Consider the following 24970-nt stretch of genomic DNA (forward strand, 5'->3'; position numbering starts at 1 on the left):
CATCTCCAAGTGAACTACCGTGCTTTCCTACTCCTGATAAATAGTTCTGTCAAAGATTTGCACAGGCTGCTGGACACAGACTCAAAAAAAACCCCAAAAACCCCACATCTAATATTCTTCTGCAATAGGGTCAGTGTGTTTGTTAAGCATTATTAGACCTTGTTACAGTGTTGACATAATGACTGTGAAAAAGGAGATTCACACTGCCATATAAAATCCTCTGCCAATGTGGCATTTAAGTTACATGTTATAAAATGAAGGCCTTGTTGCCTTTGTGAAATTATGGCCTGTTACTTCAGCTAGAGAAGGACTGTGAGACAAGTCCGTGGGAAGAAAAACAATTAGTTTTTACCTATGAGAATGTAGTATCAACAGAAGCATGAAAGTTAAACAGTAGAAGGAGAAAACAGCAACATATCTGCACCTGTTATTCTTCTGAATGCTTGAATGCTTATGCTATAGGTAGCCAATGGTAGTATGTTGTAGTTAGTACTAGTCAATGGGTCTATTGTAGTAGTTTAGCAGCCAATGAATCTGTAACACAAATGATAACATACAAAAGGTGTATAAAAGAGGCTGCTTTGTTTAATAAACAGCTTTTTGCCGTTTGTCCAAGGCACTGTCTGTGGGTGTCGTGACTGCCCCAACAACGACATGCCACTAAAACTGTGGAGGCCCTATGGCTAAACTGGAGCACATTGCTACAGAGGTGATGCCACTGAGATTGGCTCAGTTGGTTAGAGATGGTGCTAATAATGTCAAGGTCATGCCTTTGATCCCTGCATGGGCCATTCACTGAAGAGATGATCCTTGCTTGTCCTTTCCAGCTCAGAATATTCTGTGATTTCACCAAGGTAGCTCAACTTGGAGTAAGAAGACAGCTATTTTCAGGACAGATTTCCATGCTAAACAGAGAAGACCATCCTCTTGCACCACACCCAGGAAACTCTGGGTAGCCAACAGCTTTCCAGTTCAGCAATTCTTCTATTTGGCCCACAAAAAGCTTTCTGAATGTTTCTCCCCTTGTGATACATGGCATGAAGTTTACAAAACAGAGATTTATAGTAACTATCAGTATCACATGTCCAGTTGAATAAACTCAGTAAATTCACATAGATACCTATGTTTTTTTCTTAGAATTCTATAAGCATTTTTACCATAAATTTTTTGAATGGGAGCTTCATTTCAACCTTCCAGACAATAAAATCTTCCTAAAGGACAAACAACTTCCACAAGCCAACACATCTCTGCTGCACGCCACAATTTTCCAGAAGTCTCTGCTCTTTTAATGGCACTAAAGGGCAAAAATAATGACAAGAGAAGGTTCTCAATCATGAGGAGCAAAGCAGTTTTGTGGCAATGTACTCACATTTGTTCACAACAGAACTTACTAAAAAACAAGAATAAACAGTTACAGAGCTAGAGCCAGGTAATCTGTATTTTAGTATAAAATGAACTAAAAGTAACTTGTGTTTCTCCTTCTTTACAAAAATAGATGTAATGGAAAAGTTTCATCATTCTGGAAGCCATACTTCCAAAACACAAGGCAATATTACTTTAACCATAATAAAATCATGTAATAGCAAAAAACTACAGTCGACTGGGCTTTATCAGCTTTTCTCAAAAGAAAGAGCTCATAAAAATGCAGACTTAATGAAACATACATTTGATCCCCATCATAAGTACCTGGATGAAAAGCAAAGATCACATAGGTAGCATGTATCACTAGCTTTCCACCAGTGTGCAAATACCTAGCTCTCAAGAACACTATTTCATTTCTCCCTCCTTTCCACTGCTATTATCTTCTCTTCTTCTTCTTTCCTTGCAGACTTTTTCATTACTTCATTTTTACAGTCACAACAAAGGTGTAATTTTCACTACTGATGATCTTATTTGCATCGAGTTTATCTGTGCTATAAAAGGATCAACAGAGAAACAGCACCTAGAAGGGCAGTCATTCCTTTAATTTTTCCAAGTGGGTACAACTGAGAAGGACAGAATTCCCTTTCAGGACCCATCCCTTCATTCATATAGCACTCACTGGTGTAACATATCTAGGATTTACATAAGGAACAGTAATCTCTTCCCTCCAGATTGGTGAGGTGGGAGCAATCTGAAAATCCCTCTCTTGGTTACATCCCACTCAATCATCCCACCCAACATGTTTATCCTTCCTCTTTGCCCTCTGCCTTGCTCTTTTACAGATATTTCATATTTTTAGCTCAGTTCAACTATTCTAACTTTAATTTCTCCCTTTTTCTTTAATTCACAAGTGAGTTTTGAGTCAGCTTTATTCTTTATTCTTGTGCTTACCTTCTGGGCTCTGGAAACTATAGAGGGAAAAAAAGAAAATAAAAACAAGAACCTAACCACCCAGCAGAAATAAATACAGGTTTCTCTAAAAGCCACAGGCACAAACTCACGTTTCTCTAGAAGACATAGCTATGAACTGAGGCAGAAAATGAAGATCAAGGGTAAAGATGAGGGGAATTTGGCTGCAGCACACAATATTCCCCAAAAGATGTTTTTTTCTAACATTTAATTTTGTTTGCTCTTGGCTTATTAGTGTTTAACACAGTCATCCTTCTATAATCCTAGAAAAAACATAAAATATTGTGACAGGCTTTCTTTTTTTTTTTTTTTGCCTCAGAGTGGCTACAAAACAAAAAGCTTTTTTTGTATTAAAGATATTTATCACAAATCACCAACTGTATTTGAAGTATATTTGCATAAATATTAAGTCTATTTATCTTAAATGATCCTGTATGCAAATATTTTTAATTCTAAATATAAATGGATTTTTTTTCTGTGACATAAACATATCCAGTGTGCAACTTCTACATTTATTTAGTCGAATAATAGGTAACCATTTACCATGCTCACCCTTGCGGCATGAATATTGATAAGAAAAAGTTACACTATTTCTGCTGCTTGCTTCATTCCCAGCAAATCAGCCTGACGTCTCTGTCTTCTCTTAACTTTCTATTGTGAGTTGTTTTAAATAAGCATGAATGAGGTACATGGCAGACAGATAAACCAGTTCTTCACTTCCAAGAGCTGTGTGCAAGCAGATACTGGTAAATGCCTTTTTTTCTATTGAAAAAAAACCCCAAAACAGAGAGAATGAACCAGACTTACAAAGGTTATTTTTTTCCCTTACTTTAAATTACTTGCCTTTTACAAAATGGAGCATCAGAGAGAAAAAGTTCTTTTCCCCCATTGAAAGCTCGTGGTTGTACAACAGTGTCACAAACACCACCACTCTGAAGAGCTGAAGGACAGAGAGACAGGATGGGCTTTCAGGTACTTAACTTACTCTATCTCCACTGGACTCAGAGGTCTGAATATCTGAACTGTCAATATTAAACACTCGACAGCTTCCACAATGACCTCTTGTAACTGGATAAAGAAAGCCTGAAATTAACAAGGTATGATGTAACTAGCTGATTTAAAACAATGGGTAGGCAAGATCGTGAACAACAGCGTCCGTAAATTTATGTTTACATGGGAAGAGGATCTAGAAAATGTGGAACAGTTTTAAAGACTATTCCTACACAGGGAAATGTCTTACTACACAACCATATAATCAGAAAAATCCTTTCAGGTTCTGCTTTTGCAAACAGATATACAGGGATGATATTTCACATGGGAACACCACAAAACTAGAATTCCTCACTTGCACTAGTGTCAGTAAGGCGTTCCAGGGGCTTTTTGTAATACTATTATAGAATTCATGTTAGGATGCAATTTTCCAGATGAAAGTCACATCTGAGAAAGAAAAGGGGGAGAAGAAAGAAATATTATGTCTGCTGAATCATCGTCATCAAAAGAGAAAAATTAACACTCTTTCAAAATGGTCAGACTACTTTCCTATCTAGTTCATCATAACAAGATGACCTTTCATCAACCTCAATAAGGGCTTAATAATCCCATGGACTAGTTTATTGGTATATTGCTCCAGTAAGTGATTAGGCAACAGATGGAAAATAAATAAAATTGTGAAGCTTGATTAATGTGGAATAATTTACAGTAGACTCCATAACTGTAATTCTTTACTGGTTAGAGAGCCAGAGCTGAGGGGAAAAACCCTGTCACAAAGAAAGTTTGCTGCAAATTCTACTTTCCCTCAAATATTTACACTTCAGTATCTTTTACATAAGCTCAAATATCCACATATCATAGACAAAATAATTTAAAGGAAATTATTTACTGTTTGAAAGAAAAGCATGAATCTATAATTTAAGGTGGTCCTCTTATGCTGCTCTCATTGAAGAAAAGTTTGTGTTTAGAATATAAGCTTCATAAAAGTCAACATGATCTCTCCACTGGAGATCCCTTTTCTGCTGCCTAAAATAAAGTGTCCTTTTCCTGGACCATATACGTGGAACATGGATACTTTGTAACATGCTTTAAGAGAAACTGTCTTTGCAACTTCAGCACGGTACAAGAATCTAGAATTGAGCATCGGCATAAGCCAGCAGCACGCTTTGCAACTTTATTCAGAATCTAAACAAATACTGACAAAAAACCTGTTCCGTAAACTATCCAGACCAATTTAATCCCAAAAATTTAGAGTTCCCACAGCACTGGAGCAGGAGAGGAATAATTTCAGAAAGACCCACAGTAACAGACTGCTCCATCTCACCACTGAGATCAAACCCTCTGAAAATTTTCGTGTGAGAACAGAATTGGACTTAATATCAAATACATAACTGCAGTGATCATCAAGTGCTCATAAAAGTTCCTTCTCTGTAATGAAATTGCACACTATTTTTGTTCAAGAAGCTAAGAATACTATGCACAACTGAATTTAACTATCACAGTGTTGTGTCAAAGGGACACATGGTATTAATTAGAAATGCATTTTATTTGCAGTTTATAATACTCTGCATTCACCAAAAAAAGATTGCACTTTGGCAAGGTCTTGGAGTGCCATATAAAACTTCCCTTTGCAATATAAAAAATTATAGATCCATTATAATTGGGAAATTAAGGCTGTTTTCTAAATTACTTATTTACATTAAAAAAAAAAAATCTCCTGGGCTTACCATTTGACTGAGAAGGATCTGTTTAAGTATTAAAAAAAAATGCAAAATAGGTTACTTGCTGGTCACTTTGCATAGGAAAATAAAAATTTGGAGTGAGATTTTGATAATTATGTATAATGTGTGCATGCCTATGTGATTCCCTGAAGTATATTTCTCAATTCTATTAGCAGTAGAACACGTTTGCGTTACCGTAATTTTCTATTTATGTATCCAAGGACTCAACTCTGGCATTTTGCACAATGCAATAAAGAGAATCAATTCAACTGAGGGAAATCAGAAGTTCCAAAAACTGGAATGTAGGAACTATATAATGTGAGTGAGTCTTACAGAAAAAAGAGCAGTGGCCTTGACATGGTTCCTCTGGATTACTTCAAAGACCATCCCTGAGACAGATGACTGCTGGCAAGCTCTTTCACAGGCACATGCAAATGGTGATCACTGAAAATGCACAACAGGAACTAGTTGAACTTGGTACACAATGACATTTCTCAGCATAAATTGCAAACGGAAGTCACTCTGGTGACATTCAGAGCAGTTGTGTTAGTGCCCTAGTAGGAGTTTAACTGAGACCTCCACAGGCATGCACAGAGTTGCTGTGACAGCAAGTAGCTCTTCTGCAGAGCACAGCAGACTGCAATACAACACCTTGGATGCTCTATAGGGGAACACACACTTCCAGCAGCAACAGTACCTTAGTAGTGAGATGGTGGCCTGTTTGGAGAAACAGGCTGGAGAACAGTCACTCACCAGCATTGCATGCCAGAGGAACACAGCTGTCAGTTCAACAAAATTTAAGAGTAGATCCTACACAATGTTTTTTTTTTTTTTTAATTTGCATTTCTATGTAATGGTAGACAATCATCACCACACAATTTATCATCATTAATCATCACCTCCTTATTTTATGAGAAATCATTGCCTCTTTTTAGGAATCTTCAGAATGGGAGATTGAAGCACCAGAAACTACAGCTTTAGAGAATGTACTCATCTGGAAAAACAGAAGAGAGAGATTGTTACGAAACAGTCCTCAATACCATTTATTTAGACCTATCTGCTGGATCTGAAGAAACCTAACATGTCCTTCAGCTTTCACAAATTTGCAGGCATTTCTGTATCTCACATTTCAGAGCTCTCCAGAACAACTTTACAAAGAGATGTGTAAGTTGTTCTACCTCTAGAAAATCCAATCCACATGTGATTGTGTATCTGGCTCTTAGGATCCTTCCAGGACCAGCTTCTGAGCCTACAGGTACCTACAAACACACCACTGCACTTTTTCAGGGATGTACTGATCTTCATGATGATGGTTTCTGTGGTGGGGATGGGAAGGGTATGTCACCAAAGAAGGAACGGCCAAAAGCATTTATACTTTCAGGATATTCCTGTGTGACAATCTAACTTGTCTCTAGTTATAAACAGAATTCCGTCTTAATCAACTGATGAATGTAGGTAAGTATCCCTACCTTAACTCCAAGTCTTGCCATAACCCCATTTTTTTTCAGTTTTTATTTAATGCAAAAGACCAATTTTTCAGTTCATTACTGACACTCCTTGTGCTGATACAACCAGTGGAGCAATGACATCCTGTCAGTGGGTGTCAAAAGGCAGAGAAGGCAGAATGAAATCTGCTCCAACCTGCCTTTGTGGTGCCTCCACACCAGTGTCCGTGGCACACTCTGTGGGGTGTTACTGACACCTCTCAGAAATGTCTCAAGATAGCTGATGAGTAGCCCTCTGGAGCTCCAGTTACAGCACCACTATAAGGGAGTTGAGTGGCACAGCAGCAGCACACGGAGCTGATGCAGAGCTTGGTGCTTGGGCTCGCAGCCCTCATTTGTGTAAGGGCTCAGACACCCACCTAAATCAGTCTCTGTGAACACAGAGGGTGCAGCAGCGTGGCAGTGTGACACCCTCCTTCCTTTGCTGCCCCTGGCTTATGCTGGAGCCACCAGTGGGGGCTGGGATGACTGCATCTCACTTGTTTTTGGGGACAGATGGCATATAGTAGTCAAGGACTGTCTGAAATTGTGTCCCAGACAACCTGCAGGTGTGCAAATATGAGTGTAAATCAGTCATCTAAACCCTTAAATAGTGGACACTCCAGGGTCCACTGAGCTCTCCTGCATGTAAAGGGCAGGGTCTTCCCTTGAGAGGGGATGCCGTCTCAGGGTTATTGCTTGAGGTTGAGTGATTCCTTGCAGCAGCACATTATCAGTAAGTGATTAACAGCATGCTAAACTTCGACGTCTCAAGTAAGAGATACCAAGGAATGATTGTGCACATACAATCCTTTAGACATTAACTGTTGACCAAGTCTAAGTCTGGAGTCAGCGTCACCTAAACTCCTCTCTGAACGGACATTTAGGACGCAAGGGGGTCTTGTCTAAACGTCGTGACCCAGTGGAAGAATCTCCGTGACAGCTTTGTCAGACCTTGTCCTCTATGCAGTAAAGAGTCAAGCATACTTTGTCATAAAATCTTGTTACTCCACTGTCATATTTGCCACTGAACTTTGTAAACTCACTATTTTATATCAATAAAGTGTATTGTTGCTTCTCTGAGTGAAGTGCACCACTCCATCCATGACACACGGAGAGTAAGAGCTCAGTACAAGGCACCATCATTTCACACAGGTGGATGAAAAGTGTAAATCATATAGGAACCTATAGTAATTTTTTGCATGGTTGAATCCCGAATATGGGGGGAAAGCACTTATTCACAAAAAAGGGTCTTATTCAGAGGTATTTATACTTTTTCAACAGCAATGTGGCACAGGTGGGTATAAAATAGATGCACAACATATTATTTGTAATACTAGTAATCATTTTACTCTGAAAAACAGAAAGCAGCAAACAAACATAATGCACTTCAGGATTCCAGACTGAGAAAGGTATGCAGACCAGTGCAGCAGCATTTTAAAGACATCTGTAGCCTGTGTTATCCATCATACAGTCAGTTTAGCCCCATCTCCTGAAATCTATACTGAAAATTATTCCTGTTCCTACTCCTTAGAGAAGTATCCACTCTGGGGTTCTTTGTGGCAGTTTATTTAGTCTGGTGCTTCTGCAGGACATGGAGCAGATCATACAAAATACATAGGCAGCCTTATGTTGCATGTTCTATGTTCAACATACCCAGTTGCAACAGAGGCAGTAGCTGGAGAATCTAAACCACTGTGTCCTCTCTACAGCCTTATCTTTGTGTTGGAGTCTTGAGAAGGACCAATATATATATGCTTCGACATATGTGACAAATGAGGTGAAGAAAAATTCCTATTAAAAAAACTGTTGCCCTGTGTTGCCCTGGCAGCCAGTCAGGGTAGACCGGGTAGTTTCCGTGATTAGACTGCGAGCAGTTCCCTGCCCCCCGGCCCCCGCGCTTGCTGGTGGAAGGCGAGTACCCGAATGCCCGCCAAAAATGCCCGCCAAAAACGGGCCCGCGAAGCCGAGTTTGGGGGAGGAGTTGGCTAGCTGCAACACCACGAGGTCTGGCTTGTCTTTTTGCTTTGGGTCACTTGAAGGGTCAGCTTGACCCCTTCTGCTCCCGTCTTCGCGCCCTCTTCCCTGTGGTCCTGTTTCCCTGCCCGTGTCTGCTTCGCCCTGCTGTGCCAGTTCTAGGAACTGGCTTGTCGCCGAGAGGACCTCGTGCCCGCAGCCGCCGCCCGCACCCAGCCCGTGGCCGCCGTCCCAGCTGCTGCCTGCGCCCAGTTGCCAGGCGCTGCCCACACCCAACCTGCAGTCGCCGCCGCTCTCGTGTAGCCGTGACCGCCGCCGTGTTCCCCGTGTTGCCGGCGGCAACGAGCCCGAAGCACAACCCCGCGGCCTGCAGCCACAGCAGCCTCTTCCCCGCCGACAGCAGGGACGCGCAGCCTGCTGCTCTTTAAAAATCGCGCCCAGCCTGCCACTGCAGCTACGCAAACGCACCGCGCTTCGCAACACGCTCCGTCTGCCGAACCGATGCTGACAATAGCCGGGGTTCTGTGGTAACGCTGTCACCTGCTCTCTTTTCCTGCTCTCTGTCTCTGCTCCTTTTTCCTGTTCCCTCCCCGTTTTTTTTTTTAATAAGAACACCTAGGTCTTTGTTTGTTTTTTATTTCAATAAGCGGTTTTCAGATATAATATTGCCATGTTAGTGCTTGATTTTTCGTCAGAAAAATCTATCAAAAGAATCTTTCCCGGCTTCCCCTTTATAGTGTTTGAGGGACAAGCCTCAAACTCATTCCCCGTGAATGATCTTGGGATTGCAGCTGAATCAGGGGGATGGGAAGCAGGAGAATTAGTTTGTCAGGAACAATGCATCCAGCTTGGTCAGCATACCAGGGCAGGAAGAAAAGATAAGAGAACTCTGATAAAACCAGGGGGGTCTCAGACAGATACCCTGCAAACTAGCTCAAACCAGTCTCAAAGGCCAGGGATACAAAAGAGCATGCGCGGGGAAGAAAGGTTAAAAGTTCAGGACGAGGAAGACCGTCAGCCTTCCTCCAAAAGACCCCCGAAGACCCCTACCAAGAAAACACCAAACCACACTGCGCAAGCGCAACGCGGATGTAAATGACTTTTGGGTTCATTATAATATGAAGCGAGGCTGGGCGGGGCTAAGTGATGAATATGTATAGGCGTGTTGCGAAACTTAATGAATATGGAACTTGTAACCCGATAAATACCGAGCTGAATGCAGCTGTCGGCACGCATGGCTTTGGAGGAGCGATCCCCCATGCGTCCCAGCTGGAAATAAATATACCTACTTTACTACTTATTTAGTAGTGGAGTTCTGTCCGCTCTTCACAACTGCTGTGCAAAATGGGTCAGCTGTAGGAGCACTTTAACAGGATACTGCTTCTTATATGTTGCATTGGATTTCTTATTCTTCAGATAAATGCCCGCTCTTGACTGTAAGTCTAAAGCAGTGATGAAGACCATGAGCAGAAATGAAATTTGCTGAGTATTATAAAGGGATTATTAATGGAGAGAATGGGATGCAGTCATGCATGGCAATCTAAAGTCTTTCATAATAAAGATCTTTAACTAAGCATAAAAGCCAGAGACTAAAGCCTACTTGATGTGCTAAAATCTTAGTAAAAGAAAGTACTCATTTTCTATTTAATCAAAGAATAATCATGAAACAAAATAATCATCAATGCGGGGAAAAAAGCAGGCCACACTACAAAAGAAAGACTGACTGTAGGACTGAGAAAAGCTTAGGAAATTTTAAACTGGCACTAAAGTTAGATTCTGCTTTTCATAAATCATGAGTATCAGCAGAGACACATATTAGAGCAGTACACCTGCTTATTAAGCTACTGGTAAGAACACATTCATTGCTAATCTCAAAATAGAAATACTGTGCATTTTTAAGTTGCAGTATAACATAACACGATAGGAGCACTTCAAGCCTATAACAGCAACAGCAGCTCTTCAAAGCAGACAAGTGATGCCTGCAATAAAAGCTGAAAAAAACAGATATGGTTTTCTCCATCTTGCTTCCTTTAAAGGAGGCAAAATACAGATGTATATCATGTACGTTAGATATATATATAGAGAGAGAGAGAGATATATAATAAATTTAAGTTTAAAAAATTGGAGAGGTAATGCTCTCTTGAGGAATTGTTTTCTTTTCTGCCGTTTAGTGAGCCTGGAATTAAGTCCTTTTCAAATAGTAGTTAGCCTATGAGTAGCAGTGTTGCTGATTCTGAAATACAACTGGTTCTGCCTGTAGCAGAGACCTCTGTAGCCTGCCTATGGGTTCTCATGCTGTATACAGCCTAATTTACATGAGAAAACTGAAAGGGTGACACTATTTATATGTTGCTCCTGCAATGGAATAAAAGAGAAATGAGTGTGTGAGTTAGAAGTACTCAAACAGACCAGAAAAAGTATCTTTAAGTCACTGTTTTATAAATAAGAAAGGGGTTTAAATCAAACCTGAAATCTCATGTGTCTTTCTCTGTCTCTCAAAATTATTTCTCTTACGGCAGCAAACCACTGCCCTGCAGTCAGAATGGCATTTTGCTAACACCGTACAAACAGTGAATAAAATGACCTCAGTGAAAACGGGCTAAGAAACAAATGCAGGCTTCTGGAAGAGTACAAAAAAATGATGCACACACCTGTGTCCTATGGTGGAAAATCATGGGCAGGTCAGAAAGCAGACAGCAAGATGATAAAACAGTAGTACAGCAGCCTGGGCTCGTGTGTCCATAGGGGCTGGCAGCACAGCAGGCACTGCTACAGCTGCCATGTTAGGAACAGGGGAACAGCAACCCACAGCAGCAACGCCCAGCAGTGCCAGCCAGCCCATGCAGAGCTTGGCAATGCTGCTATAGCACACAACTCACAGATCCCATAGAAACCTTCTCCTCAATAAAAAAAAAAGAGGGAAATGAAATAAAAAACATCGCCACTTCAGGATATCAGATTTAAGTACCCTCTGTGTGAATATAAATCTTCAAGAAAAGCTTCTGAGTATTTTTCTTCCATTGCAGAAGGAGACTAGACAAATATTTGTAATTTGCCTGAAAAAACCATGCATCTGATAGGCTATCAGCCAGCTGTTGTTCACAATTTTACAGGAAAATAACCTCCAGGGTTATTTTCCTCACTGTTAGTTTTGACTGCTCACTCCTTGTGTGAGGAAACTCTGGGAAGTTTTAAATGCTCTGCAGTGAATGAACAAGATGACGACTTCTATCATTTCTTGCAACAAAGTTATGGGAGATAAAAGGAAAAATAGGTAGTGAATATTTCTGAAATATTACATATACAGCTTGGCATCCAACAGTGCCCAAGTGATGTGGTGAAGTGGTGGATGGTGAACAGATGCCATGTCCCTCCTGAAAGTGTCCCACAGGGGGTGGGGGTGCCACACACACACACACTGAGACACACCCAGACACACAGTGCTGTGGAAGTATGCAGCCATACACACACAAAAGTAGGATAGCTCTTCTAGTGCAGCCAGAGACAAAAAGGCAGGAGGGATCCTTTGTATGGAGTTCCAAGGGATTTATTCATGGAGGGATCCACAGACAAAGGACCAAGAACACAGAGCAGTCCAGGGTTTTATATAGGGCTGGGGCAGAGCATCGGAACCAATTGACTGAGGACCAAAGGGTGGAGAGAACATGGGGCGACAGAACAGTAACCAGTGGGGAAGGCAAGGAGAAGGACAAGGGAACCAAGAACCAGTGGGGTACCAAGCAAGAGAGAACTTTCCAGAACATGAATTTATAGGGAGTAAAAGGGGTGGTAGGCCAACAGGCCAACCAAAGGAGATTGATCTACATAATAGAACAAGGGACTGTGGGAACTCGCCATGCCCACGAAGGTGTCTTTAGACACCCACTAGCAAACCTCAACTGTCTTTGGGGCCTTGTGGCTCCTTGGTCACTCCTGTGGTGGCCTCAACCACCACAACACCCAAGTGACTATAATCCATAAAAGTTTCTCAGTAAGTGGAAAATGAAGATTCATCTCAACCCAGGAAGAGGAAGCAAACTGAAGGTCTTTACTGTTGGTTTTCTCTGCTTGTTCGCTATTTCAAGCAATTTGTCCTTGGCTGTGCGACCTCAGAAGGTGTTCACGCTTCACAGTTCCCAATTGCAGGAACACATTTTTCCTTTCAGTCTTTCAGATTTTTTAATGTAGGGTTCATTTTTTTTAATCTCACAGTGTCTTCCAGTGGCAGAACATATATCTTTTAGAGTGAATAACTGTTTTTATTCTAGGTTGGATTTCAAATCCTATTGCCACAGGATGATGTCTCCTGCTGCACTGACCCACTTGTTTTCACTGTGGGTCTGCTCCCATCCTGTATGAAAATGCAAATAGCAGTGGGTCAGTGCAGATGGAGATATCATCCCATTCCTTTATATCAAAGTGTAAAAAATAAAAGATATATTCAGGTCACGATGGAGGAGAAATACCTTTCTTAATGCTTCCTGTCTGAAGACTTAGAGACCACTACAAAAACAACACAACTTTCATAGGGATCTATTCATACCAGTACTATGTAGAAATATTCACATACTCAGTTCATCTTGACACTGAAGTTACTTGAGAATGCTTCTATTCCCAGCTATGAAGATGGTTAAGAAACTGGAGAGTTCTTCAGTGCAGAGCCTCATGTACTTTCTTAACTGCAATACACAGAAGAAATGCTATGCATGTTAGGGACACGGACTCTCACTAGCGCTTTTCCACACAGCACTCCAATAAGTTGCAGGCCCTGCAGCAGGCCTCCTATGCAGCAAGTGAAGGTATTTTTTCATAAGACAAACCTTAGCAAAATAGCCCACTAACATTCTTTGTGCAAAACATGCAAGATGCTTTTATATGAGCACCTAATATATACTTAATAGAGTTGGAAATTACCTCCACACAAAGAGCGAATCATGTAAACAAGAACACAGTAATTCATGGATTCATGTGGCATTACCTTCAGCAATCACCTACGTGTTGGACAGTGTTTGCCCAAGTGACCCAGTAAGTCCATACTAAAAAGGGAAGTGAACTTTTCACCTTTTACAACATATTGCCTCCCAAAGATTAGATTTCCCCATCAGTTACTTCAATACAGAAGACGAGATAGAAGGTGTATTCCCTTCTGTTCCATTAGGAGGTCTGTAAGTTTGGATAATGTGTTATTTCATTAATGAGGAAAACAGCATAATATCTACAAGGAGCTCGACAGTCGTAAGTTTTCAGATCAGACAGGCTTATAGGGAACTTTGCCTCTGACAAAGTATCAATTGATAAGTCACGTCTGTATACAAAAGAAAGACTTGTTTAAGGCTGAAAAGCATATATGCCTTGGGTTGGTGACTCATTACTCCCTCCATTTTGTAACTATACAGTAAAACCAGAGGAGTGTTGGGGTCCCTCCCCTGCCATGGAGCCCTGGGAGAGGGGCCCTGAGGGCACAGACACGGGGTTTCCCTGCCCCTGCTCAGCCTCGTTCCCATTGGTTGGTTTGTGTTCCCTGCGCGGGCAGAAGGACCCTTGGTCCCGTGACTGGAACAGTTCCTGGGCAGAGCTCCGGCCATGCGGCTGGAGAAATAAACATCTCTGAAACATCTAGCAAGGATCTGTCTGTCCATATATATTTCCTTTCCACGGGACTCCTGGTTTGATATATGCGTGTTGCAGTATCCCCACTGCAACAAATGGTGGAAAATTGAGAGCAGAACGATCCCCGGTCCCTAAGCAACTGATTTGTGTGAGTAAACCCTGGAAACTTTGGATTCCTCTTCTTGGTTTTGCTTTGCTATTCCATATCTAAACTATGGAGGAACCGTGGGAAGACTCTTGGCTCTCAGAGCCGCATATGGACATTTATCTTAAACTTAAAATGATTCTTGAACAACGATTTGTAAATTTTAGCTTGATTCAAGCTCAAAAAGAACTGAAACACTTCCTGGCATGGTTGTTTAAGAACTTTTTCTATGTTTCTTGGGATTTAATTCTTACCAAGGGCTTTTGGAAAACCGTTTGGACACAGTTAATATTTGAGTCAAAATATATGCCGATGGAAGAATATTTTCGTGAATATTATTTAGTTACCGAGACTGTTGAGCAATGTCAGCTGTGTCTTGGCGAAGGGAAGCCTGGCGCAGGGACCGTGCGGCCCAGGCCACGTGCACCGAGCGCTCTCCGAGTAGCAGCGAGGCAGTTCCCGTGTGCGGGCGGAGCCACGCGAGCCACAGTGTCGGTGGCGGAGCGAGGCGCGGCGGGAGCGGCGGGACCCGGCAGTGCCCGCACGGCCCAGCACAGCGTGTGGTGGAGCGAGCCCTGGGAACGCCCGACCGAGAGGGGCGGCGCGCGGGCGGCGGCTGGCGGCGGTGGCGGTGGAACGGAGCCGCGCCCAGCCGAGACGCGCGCTGGAGCAGGGCGTGGGGGAGTCGTCGCTCGGGGGTCCGGCCGAGACGTGGGTGCAGCGCCCGGCAGCGGCAGCGAAGCTGCGACCAGAGGAGGCGACGCACGGAGAACTGAGCGGCGCGGCCCGGCCCGGCCCGCGCAGCCCCGAACGCGACCCCGGGAAGAGCGCGCAGGCACCAGCAGCCCCGACAATTCCAACACAGGAGCGACCGAAAGAGAGAGCAAAGACGCAGCGAGACAGAAAACAGCAGCCACTCGAAAAAAGGAAAAGATCGTAGTACCTAAGATCTTAGGGATAGTAAAATGGTATAATGTTAAGCAAAATTATGGTTTTATAACAAGGTGTGACAACCAGCAAGACATATTCGTGCATAGAACTGCTATTAAAAAGAATAACCCTGAAAAATGCATCCCAAGCTTGGGAGATGGAGAGGTGGTGGAATTTAATATTGTACTAGGGAGAAAAGGGTTACAAGCATCGCAGGTCACTGGGCCTGATGGTGTTCCTGTAAAAGGCAGTATATATGCAAAAAATCGTAGTCATGTTAGACAGTATCTCTATTGTAAGTCCCCCCTACACTCTCCCTTTCCTAATCCCACCTTTCCCTTTTACCCTATGTCCTATTACCCCCAGTGTATTCCCAATCCGTTTTTTCACCCATGGTTTCCCTCACAAAACCATGCTTTTGCCAATTGTTTCCCCAAAAATCCCTTTCCAATGCCGAGTGGGGGATGAAAAGGGGGAGGGAAGAAGTTAAACCCTCTCCTGCCTCAGTTTCCCCACAAAGCATGCTCAGAGAGTCCTGTCTCCCTTCTGTCAGCCCTAAGATGTTCCACAGAATCTGATTGGACATTTAAAGACTCAGGAGGGTGGCTTGTTTTGTTTTGAAACTGTTCTTGTTATGTTTATCCAGTTGTTTTCATTCTCCTTTTATTAAAATAAAACGGGTGAGGTGTTGGGGTCCCTCCCCTGCCGTGTAGCCCTGGGAGAGGGGCCCTGAGGGCACAGACACGGGGTTTCCCTGCCCCTGCTCAGCCTCGTTCCCATGGGTTGGTTTGTGTTCCCTGCGCGGGCAGAAGGACCCTTGGTCCCGTGACTGGAACAGTTCCTGGGCAGAGCTCCGGCCATGCGGCTGGAGAAATAAACATCTCTGAAACATCTAGCAAGAATCCGTCTGTCCATATATATTTCCTTTCCACGGGACTCCTGGTTTGATATATGCGTGTTGCAGGATCCCCACTGCAACAGAGGAGCATATAAAGGATGTCTTCCTAGAAATATTTTCACTTAGAAAAGTTAGAAGAGCATTGGTAAATAATTGTTAAATAATCTCAACTCTGAAATGCAACTTAAACACACTAATTATTTGATAAATATTGGATTATTTAAGCATTTGAATATTGATATAGTTAAAGTACACAGTTTAGCACAAATTTGGAGAGCAGAAACACATGGCTGAAATGTTCTGTAATAGTGTAAAAGCAGTAAAAATCTAGATATTTCTTATAGAAACTAAATAAAATTTTATACTCTTTGATGAAAACATAATAGAACCTTTCATATCCCATCAGGATTGATCTTCAGAACTGTCAGTAAAACATTTTCCCTGAATATATTGTTGTAAAATCACAAGATTCTCCTCAAGAATGTCAAAGACTTACACCTTAAAGCTGAAATTACCTTTTTGTCAATAGAAAATAATTTGTAAGCATTTCATATGATAGGCTTTCTTATAGAAGAGGGCACCTAAGACTTCTTCTCATACTTTTTTCTGCTGGAGTTACTTATGTCAGGTGCTTCAGTAGAAGGCAGGACACTTCTAGAGCCCTCTCCAGAGAGGGATGCTGTACCGTAAAAGAAAATAATGTCTTCCAGACTGTCTGATGATTAGCTTAGGTCATGAAGCTTTTTGCTTCTGTAGTGCTGGAAAGATAGGTTCATCTTTAGGAGAAAATTAACTTATTCCTAGGTTCTGTATCTGCAATTTTTTTTGGGAAATATTGAAGACTCTTATTTCCATTATAGCAGGGTACCAAGACAGGGAACTTCTCAGCAGCAGTAAAATCCAAACATGTCTTCTTTAGTACACTCTTTCAACCCATAAAAACACACCATACAGGAACAGGTGCAGTTTAGAGCACAGACTAGCATTCATTTTATGTGTTCTTCTCCCCAGCCTCTCCTTTTGCAGAAACATAATAGTAATGCAATGTGGTTTCCAAATAATTTCTAACATGTATGGCACGATATTATCTATAGCACTGCTCATTAAATAACTTCACAGTTTTGACTCAGCACACAAAATTAAATTCTAAGAAATAAAAATAAAAATAATTAAGCAGTGTATAAAAGTTCTCAGTGACCAAAAAGCACCCTCTACTTAAAGTTGCATTTGCATGTTACTGAGCATCTCCATTCCTTACAAAAACTCCCTGTTAGTTCAAAATCAGAAAAAGAAACTCACTTTCTAGAACCAGTAACACTCATTTACCCCTTAGCTCCTGGAGAATGACCATCCCTACTATGCAGCTTCACCTGGTGAAGGCTCTTTAAACCACTTGCACCCTGCACTAATAAACAACTCACAGCAGACAGTGACACTGCCAGGAGTAGCCTCCAGGCCAATGCCGTTGCAAGGGACCAAATGGGTTGGTATGTCAGTGATCAATAGTACAGCCAGAAATCCACAGCTTTTCAGCCTCTTACTCTAAAAATCCTGGAGAAGTCAGAAAAGCAAAAGCTTTGAAAAGGCTGATCTTCTTTCCTGTTCCCCATTAATGTATGCAATCTGGAATGTATTATCCACCCACAGTTCCTGCTCCATACAGAAATCCATGGGATCAAGTAGATAAATTGGCATATGGGTACTGAAAGAGACTTCTTTATTTCTTAAGAGCTGCATGTGGCAAGTGACAGGATGTAAATGTGGATACAAGCGTGTAAAATATGACAAAAACCAATTCCTCTCCTGACCTCAGCACTTAAAACACTTAGAGCTTCAGTACAAAAAATGTGTTCATTGCAAGGCAAGTGCCCTGCGCAGTGTACAGAGAAAGGAGATGGGGGAGGCACTTCAGCCAGAAGGCACTGGTACTGGAGACCATCAGCAGCTGTGGCAGAAGGGTGCTTTACTTGGGCTGGTGTTAAAGGCTACCTCCAAGCCACCATGGACATCGTGTCTGCTCACGAGGGCCTCTGAATCCTGTTGTTGTTTGAATACATAGCAAGGAGCTTCCTGCTTTCCTTCCTTCCTTCCTTCCCTGCTTTACTTGCTGTCTGACACAATGTACATCTGTTCAGAAGATTATTTTGGGAGCAATGCCAGTGGTACTGCTGTACTCAGTTGAGGTTGTTCTAAACCAACACCATCACAACTCCACACCTCTAGAACTGACATAAAATAGCAGATTTCTGCTATTTTCTCTCATAAATGTTTTCTCGTAAAGTGCAGAGTATGTATGATGTTTACACTGTTCCCCTGGTGTGCATACAATGCTATGGGAAAAAAAAGTCTGCAGACACTATGCATTTTCACTTTTACTCTTCTAAATAATTCCCTCTCATTGTATCTGGGCACTTCTGCAACACAATACTTACTGTGAGTGTTGCTTAAGGTTCTATACTATGGCAAAATCATGTTCGTGTTTAATGCCTGCTAAATTAAGAATCCTATTCCAAAGTTGGTATAATGCATACACAGGCATCCTCTCACTAGTAATTGCAAAGGATTTTATTCTTGTTTGGTTGATTTCTAGGTTGCTTGCCTCGGTTTTTAAACACAGCCAAAGGGAATTAAAGGACTGTTCTATAACAAATTTCAAACCATGAGTATTCAGCAGAGAAATATGTATTTTAAAACATTTATATCCTGGATTAACCAGGGGAAAATCTTACCTCTTTCAAGAATAAGAGTACTTCTCAAATATTTATCCACTGCCACTGCAGAGCTGGTTAGCAGCAAACTTTTGCAGAGCTTAATTCCTTTCTTAGCGAGATAATACCACAGTTTTTGAGCTTGAAAGAGAAATGTTAAATTAAACTGGTTTAATGTCATAGGTTAGCAAGCATAGTCCCGGAAGGGATGTCCTTGCAAAGGGGTGCTTACAGTTTCCTCTGGGATCTGATAGAACCTATCAGCTGGCCAGTTTGAATATGGACAATTCTCTAAGCCACTTAAAGTTGTGACCCCCTCTGTGATCCACATTTAAGAATAGGCAAACTCCCCCTCCAAGCTCTCTCTCATTTCCAGTGCTGGGACAGGTGGCTGCAGGCCCCGTGTGGGGGCCAGCGGGCCCGGCCATGCCCTGCTTGGGCCAGGCCGGGCCGGGCCACGGCTATCCTGGAGCCGATGGACCTGTTCCAGCCGTGGAACCCCCCCCACTGCCTTGCCGTGGGCAGCCGGAGCGGCTCGGCTCTCCCCCCTCTCCACTGCGATAAGAAACATTCAACATTCCAGCTGCAAAGCTGCAAGGCCAAGGTGAGATTAACCCTTTTATTGCTGTGAAGAGCTGAAAACCTGAGGGAAGAGAGAGGGGAGATGCTTAAAGCTGAAATTCTGCTGTGAAGCTATGATATATCAGAGTATCCTGTTGTAATTTCATGAAGATATGGGGGGTGGAGTGTTCAGCTCGTAAGCAAAAGCACCTGCGCTGAGATAGGCAGATGCTGACGCAGCTGTAATTTCATGAGAAGTTTGGACAGGGAGAGATGGAAGCGATGAGGACTTTTGCTCCAAATGGGAAAGGAGAGAACCTCAGTCCCTAGAGATGCTCCCAGAGATAGTCCTAAAGATGAAGATGATGAAGACCCTTTGCTCCCAGGGAAGGAAAAGGGCCTCTGTTTTTGTTTCTGAACAGCTCAACCTTAATATTGTACCCCAAAAAACTTCAAGAGTGGACCCTTGAAAGCAGTTGTGGGAAAAGCTGCAAGTCGGGGGAAAGGACTCACACGCAGGCAGAGAGACTCCTCTTCCTAAATGGACTGAATAATATTTGGAAGTGGGCGGCTGTCTCGTTGTGATACTGTTTTCATAGCATGAGCAAGAAGAGACTTCTCTTTCTAAATGGACTAAACAAGGTTATTATGGAAGTGGTAAACAGACTGAACGTCTTAAGGGTTGTCTTTTTACATTGTCAGTGGGAGAAGGGAGGAAGGTGGGGGGAGGAGGAGAGTTCTGAAGGTGGTATAATTTTTTTTTTTTCTTCTTTTAGGTCTGTTAATAAACTTCTTTATATTCTTTCAAGTTTGGTGCCTGTTTTGCATTTCTTCTAATTCTTATCTCACAGCAGATAAACAGTAATGAGTATTTTGGACCAAACCACTACATTTAATTACATTGCCTTTGAAAGGTTAATTTTTATTCTTAATGCAATTAAGTGCATTTTTGGAAAGAAAGCATCTCGGCACATGCAAGATGATGATGTGATCCGAGACAGCCAGCATGGCCTTACTAAGAGCAGATCATTCCTGACCAGTCTAGTGGCCTTTTATGATGGAGTGACTGCAACAGTCTACAAGGGAATACTGACCAGTGTCATCTATCTAGACTTCTGTCAGGCCTTTGAGAGGGTCCCACACAACATGCCTATCTCCAAATTGGAGAGACATGGGTTTGAAGGGTGGACTTCTCAGTGGATAAGGAATTGGATGGATGGAGGCAGCCAGAGAGTTGCAGTCAATGGCTCTATGTCCATGTGGAGGCCAGTGATGAGTGGTGTCCCTCAGGGCTGTCTTGAGGCTTGGGCTCTTCAGTATCTTTATCAGTGACAGAGACAGTGGGTCCGAGTGCACCCTCAGTACATTTGCAGGTGACAGGAAGCTGAGCAGTGCAGGTGACACAACGGAAGGATGGGATGCCATCCAGGGGCACCTGGACAAGCTTGAGAAATGGATCCATGAGAAATTCATAAAGTTCAACAAGGCCAAGAGCAAAGCTCTGCACCTGGGTCAAGACAATCCCAGCAGACATGAGTACAGAACTGGAGACAAACTCACTGAGAAGGCGTATTGGGTTGAACCTGAGTTGATGGACAGTCTTTTAGACCAATGACGCTTCTCGCAATTTACTTATTTAAACCGCACGGAAAGTTGGGACTCCCCCTTTTGCCGGAGCTCACCTGCTGGAAGGTGGGGGGGCTCTGAGCCTCCAGGCTCCGCCGGGCCGGGCTGGGGCCACTGCCCCTTTCCCCCTTTCCCAACGCTGCGGCACGGACCCTGGGTCGCTGCAGGGGACTGTCCCAGAGCCGCAGGCAGCTCAAACCAGCCATGGATTGCCACAGCTAAACCCATCCAGCGTGGCTTCTGGGGACAGGCGGGTCCCTCTCCTCTCCATGCGGAGCCGGCGGAGTCAACGGGAGCCGGCAGAGCCTCCTGTCTGCGGCCAGCACACTTCGTGCTGAACTGGACACCACGCAGCCAGCAGCACAGAGGGAGCGAGGCTTTCCCACCATAAAGCCCGAACAAGAACACTCTTCAACATGGCGGCTTCAGAGCCAGAGAGAAAGAGAAGTGAGTCCCGTGAGACGGAGCTGAGCATGGCGACGGGAGAAAAGAGGGCGGTGCCGCGATTCTCGAGCGTAGCTTAAAAAACCTTCTTGCATGCCATGGTAAGAAACTGTAATACCACAAACTGTTTGTCTCTTTAATCCATTTGAAGAACATGGGGGGATGGAGAATCCTCGTGTGGCCTGTGAAGATTGTGAAGAGTGCCTATGCCAGGCTATATAGAAGTAGTAAGAGGCTGTTAGAGACTTGTGGCGAAGAAAAGCCTTTGTGTACAGGCCAAAATAACTTATCCTTAAAAAGATGTGATGGCCCATGTTTTGCACAGTGAAGGAACTGTGAGATTTTTCATGGGAGAGATGTTCTACACACAGCAGATTGATTGTTTCCGGGTAGGTCTGCTGTTAGTAGCAGTTTGGGAACCACGTGCAACTGAAAAAAACCCCTTTTTTCCTTAAGCATAAGAGAGAGACTTTTCAAGAACTGGAACACTGACTAACATCCCATGTTCTGTTATCCTTGTGCGAGCTGGGTAAAAGGAGAGAAGTGCTGGAGGGGGGGCGGGGGGGAGAGGATTTGCTTTAATTTTTTTTTTGTTATTTTCTCTTTACTTTTAATTCTATTAGTAATAAAACTCTTTCATTGTACTGCAACTGTTTAAGGTTTGTGCCTGCTTTGCTTTTCTTCTAATTCTTCTCTCACGGAAGGAAAATAAGTAAGTAATGAATATTTTGAACCAAAACCACTACAGTTAATTGGTGTTTCTGCCTTGTTTCGAACTCAACCCGCTACAGAAGGACTTGGAGGTTCTCATGACTGAAAAGCTGGACATGACCCAGCAATACCTTCGCAGCCCAGAACGCCAAACATGTCCTGGGCTGCATCCAAAGCAGCGCGGCCAGCAGGGCCAGGGAGGGGATTCTGCCCCTCTGCTGTGCTCTGCTGAGACCCCACCTGCAGCGCTGCATCCAGCTCTGGAGTTCCAGCACAGGAAGGACATGGACCTGTTGGAACACATCCAGAGGAGGCCACAAAAATTATCTAAGGGCTGAAGCACCTCTCCTGTGAGGACAGGCTGAGAGAGTTAGGGCTATTCAGCCTGGAGAATAGAAGGCTTTGCAGAGACATTACAGCACCTTCCAATATCTAATGGGCACCTACAAGAATGCTTCTCAAGAGCATAGGGGCAAGTGTTAGGACAAGGAGGAAGGGCCTTTTAATCTAAAGGAGGGTAACTTTAGATTAGCCATAGGGAAGGAACTCTTTACTGTGAGGATGCTGAGGCACTGTAACAAGCTGTGGGCGCCCCATCCTTGGAGGTGTTCAACACCAGGTTGGATCAGGCTTTGAGCAACCTGATCTAGAGGGAGGTGTTCCTGCCCATGGCATGGGGATTGGAACCACGTGATCTTTGAAGTCCCTTACAACCCAAACCATTCTAGGATTCTATGGATTTGACGGTTTTCACATGAAAAGAAGCCTCTTTACGATACAGGAGCTTATGAAGTTTCTTTCCTGACTCTTTTTCATATCATAAGTTTTTGTATAAGCCAAACTAAAGATAATATTGAGCTCTTATTGGGCTTCTTAAATAACTAGTCTGTACATGCCATCTGCCATAACATTATTATAGAAGGCTATTCTATAAACTTAGCCAACCAATTTACATTTTTTCTCTCGTGTACCTCTTCCAGACTTTAAACCAAATAATTCCCTGTTTTAGAAACTCCATCTGCCATCTTCTATCATCTCTTCTTTTACAACCCTCTTCAAAATGCTCTTACTTAATCAGACCTGAAAATGCCAGTCTGCCCTTTTAAGATATAGTACGGCAATTTATTTTTGCTAAACCCATAAAGTATGTATCACTCATCTATGCCAAAAGGTGAAGTTGCTCATGGCCACTTTCTCACATTCTAGTAGACTTCTAAATATTTTTTTAATTCTCTCATTTTCTGCTCACTTTTATCATGGAATGAACTTTTTTGAAGTTTAATTATCTGAAAAAGTATTTGCTAGAACCAAACATTGGTTTGCACAAGACCTGAATAAAATATTGCCTTTGTCAGAAAGAACTAATAGAATAACTCGGATTTTCAAAGACAAATATTTGCATTATTATGGTGTTTAGTCTATAAAAGCCCACACGTTTTTGTGCTCTTCCATCAGAACCATTTGAAATTTGCTTGTTTCAGATCTGAAGGGGCGTTGCATGGAAAAGTTAAGCCAATTTTTTTTCAGCACTACCATCAATGTCCAAAGGATACTCCCTCTCCCAACATCCCTGCTTTTATCACAACATTGCTGAGAGACTGCTAGTTTACGTAAAAAAATATAAAATTTAAAAAACAAATTAGAAAGACATAAGATTAAAATATTACTGCTTGTGGCAGTTTGACACTGGTTAAGTGCCAAGCACCATGAAAGACTATTCACTTATTTGCCTCTGCTATAGCTGAGCAGAGGAGGGGAACTTAAAACTTCATTTTCATGAGGTAAAGTAAGGATTGTTGAGGAAGAAGGAAAATTTCAAGGCAAAACAGGTCCAAACTTAAACAATATGAAGAAGATTTATTACTGAAGTAAAAACAGCAATGAGAAACCAAGGCAAACTTTCATAACACCTTTCTTCCCCAATCCTCCCTCTTTCCACTAACCACGCAAGGAAATGAACATGGGGTTTTGGTCAGTATTTAATTTCTTAAGTCTTTCTTTACGTTTAAGGAAAAGAGTTTCTTCTGATGTGCCATGGGATCCTTCCCACAGGAAATAGTTCTCTGTGAACTTTTCTAGTGTGGTTTCAACTTTCACAAGCAACAGCCCACCCAAATCTGCTGCAGTGAAAATCCCTCCCACGAATCTTGCAGTCTTCCCCCAACTGCCAGTGTGGGTCATAACAGTACATGGGGTTTAGTCTTTTAAGGATGAGCTGTTCTAGCCTGGAAGCAAAGGTTCTCTTCTTCAATCTTTAATCTTCTCTCAGCATCTGTGTGCTCTAGGGTGAGCCCTCCTCTTCACGGGCTGCACATGAATCTCTGCACCCCTCCATGTACTTCAATGAATTATAGGGAAAACAATTTGCTGTGTTATAGTCCTCACCAGGGCTTGCAGAAGAATTTCAGGTCTGGTGCTGGGAGGGCCTCTGCCCTCTCCCTTCCCCCACTGACTTCAGTGCTGCCATGTTGGTTTTCCCTCACATGATCTCACTTTTCCTTTTTGTCTGATTTGGAAGAAAGTTAGTGTCTGTAAGTTGCAGCTGAGAAGTTGATCTTCATCGGGGAAAGAGTTGCCCTGTCTCTCGCTGCTGGCTACGTGGTGTTTCTTGCTTGGTTCGGCGCAGGCTGCTCTGGCCTCAAGGGCCTTGGCAGCTTCAGAAGAATCTTGGTCGTGTGGTCCCAGCCTCAAGGTGGGGATTTTCTGGCTGCATGGCTGCTCATGGAGCCGGGGTGGCTCCTCGCAGCGGCCTAGCCCTGGCCACCACGCCAGGAGGACCAAGGGGCCTTCTCCAGGAAGGGGCCCAGCCTCGTTTCGCCACCCCTCACAGGAGA

General features: G+C 43.0%; 1 long non-coding RNA gene across 1 annotated transcript; it reads left to right on the top strand.

Annotated features, from left to right (window-relative positions):
- Positions 1-2730: 2730 nt before the first annotated feature.
- On the top strand, positions 2731-21090 carry LOC116438513. Its single transcript, XR_004237787.1, has 4 exons — positions 2731-2740; positions 7414-7424; positions 9812-9815; positions 20923-21090. It is a non-coding gene; the product is annotated as an uncharacterized LOC116438513 (long non-coding RNA).
- Positions 21091-24970: the final 3880 nt, after the last annotated feature.

This window comes from Corvus moneduloides, chromosome Z (assembly GCF_009650955.1).
Source record: "Corvus moneduloides isolate bCorMon1 chromosome Z, bCorMon1.pri, whole genome shotgun sequence".
NCBI lineage: Eukaryota > Metazoa > Chordata > Aves > Passeriformes > Corvidae > Corvus > Corvus moneduloides.